Source organism: Ixodes scapularis, unplaced genomic scaffold (assembly GCF_016920785.2).
Source record: "Ixodes scapularis isolate PalLabHiFi unplaced genomic scaffold, ASM1692078v2 PGA_scaffold3__209_contigs__length_174095766, whole genome shotgun sequence".
Taxonomy (NCBI): Eukaryota; Metazoa; Arthropoda; class Arachnida; order Ixodida; family Ixodidae; genus Ixodes; species Ixodes scapularis.
The window spans coordinates 56,073,963-56,076,170 of record NW_024609868.1 but is presented as its reverse complement, the minus strand read 5'-3'; positions in this window follow the sequence as shown (position 1 = coordinate 56,076,170).

The window sequence follows — 2,208 nt, the reverse complement described above, 5'->3', positions numbered from 1 at the left end:
CTGCAATCCTCACACAGGATGGTGCTGCGCCTATCAAAGTCACCTAGGTCGTATACCAGTGCGTAACAAATGGATGACCAAATCTACAAAACTATGAAGTGCAGAAAAATGAATTTGTAGCTAAAATAGTGCTCAAAGTCAGATTTCATTACACCCCCCCCCCCTTGTTTTTTTTAAAGCACCCGCTTAACACGGAACGACTCCTCTATTCTCAATGCCTCCCCCAACCCCCCCAACCCCCCCAACCCCCCCCCCCCTAATTTGAATTCATGGCGAAACCCCTGTTCATAGTTATTACGTTTAAAAAAAAAAAAAAAAAAAACTCGCGATTTTGATTTTGTGCACCGAAATGGCTGGGCACCGAAAAGTCCCACACTGAAAAGTCCGCGCACCGAAAAGTTCGCACCGAAACGAGCTACACCGAAACACCCTACACTGAAAACTCCTAGACCCTCTGATCACAAAAAGTTATGTATCTAATTCCACCTAAATTATAATGATGCGCCAGCAATAAAAATGTTTTGCAACAGAAATTATCGATCTTTGAAGTTAATCTGCTTTTATAAAATTTTATTCTTGAACACATTCAACATTTTTCGGAGTTGGCTTTTGCCTATTTAATTTATAATTCAGTTAAATCAAAATAAAGATTATCTACAAAACGCGAAATATATATTCCTCTAATAAATAAATGGAAATAGGAATAAAGATCTAAGCACCTTAACCTTTTTTCCCGAAATCAAATATAAATTCCACGTTTTACTCCTACTTTTGATAGCCATAAACGACCGCACGATTTCGCGTTGTGGTATTGACACTGATTGTTACATCTGGCAATGGGCATGCTTATATCCGTATTATGATATCGCTTGTGGCTTTTAGGGACCTGCTTTTGCCTTCTGTATTTAATACATTTTACATTGGTGTTTGTTTTCGTCGAGGCGGGTTCCTGTATTAGAATGTTAAGACCTATCTCTGGATTTTGCCGTAAAGAAGGTCGTAAAACGTCGTCTATTTTTTAGAGTCTCTTTGCATGCTGTGGGGACGACGACAGTAATTACAAGAAATAACATATAAAGACATTCGGTTCAATCAAGCATCAACTGATGCCACGTGGTCAGGATTCCGGGACAAAGTGGTCTAGTTCCAGATTTTGACGCCACGTGACATATCAACCTTCAGCGAAACATGAACGCGCGAATCTACAGTCTTTATCTCCAGGTATACGCATCTTTGCAGCCTCCCACTCTTTTACTGTTTTAGTTTCGGTTGCCGCCGTTTGCGAGGAATTGGTGCATCATGCGTCAAAGACAAACAAGAGTGGAGTGGGAAGCGGAGAGTGTCCACTGTGAACGTTCAGCAAGCCAGCCGGCAACAGCCAGGCGGCGCCATCAGAGTGAAAGCTTACGGTTATTCCCTTTTATCTTGGTAAAGGGTGAACGATAAGCCCAACATTGCGTGCCGACGGCTTCGACACGCGCTACGTATACGAGCCCAACGCACACATATTGGAGCATGACGCAGCGAAAAGCCCGGTCCTTCGCAGTAAAAGCGCACTCCGGTGATACGTAGTCATGTTCCGATTGGCCCGCCACACTGTTAGCAAAAATAACACGCCCAGACGTGTAAACCGCTGTCCCATAGCGGACACGTCCAAACGTGTTTGTTTTACACGCAGCAATGCGTGTTATTCGTCTACACATGAGGTCCCGTGTAAACTTAACACGATAAACCCTGTTTTTCTTCCACTGAACACGGCTGAGCGTGTAGGCTCAGCGTGCTCCTCATAAAACATGGCGGCCAGCAGCAGAGAACAGGCGAGAGACGAGCCCATGGAGAGCTGCGCGCCTTTCAGCCGAATTGAGAGCACACAAGACGAGTTTGTTTTCGTTCGATCTCTTTTATACACAGAAAAAAGTCTACAAGCGGCGGACGTAGCTACGTGCAAAGGCACGTACGTGCGTCGTCGGTGGTCGGCGGCGTTGGTACACTCTAAAATGGTCACGCAGAGCAAGCGTGACGCAAAGCGATTTTTTTCACGCTTGTTCTGAGCGTGGTGTTTTTCAACGCTTAGAATTCACGCTCCCTAAGCGTGAACTGCGCATAGGTTTAACGCTTGCAGGCGTGACGCAAAGCGATTTTTTACACGCTTGTTCTAAGCGTGCTTTTTTCAACGCTTGGAATTCACGCTCCTTAAGCGTGAAGTGT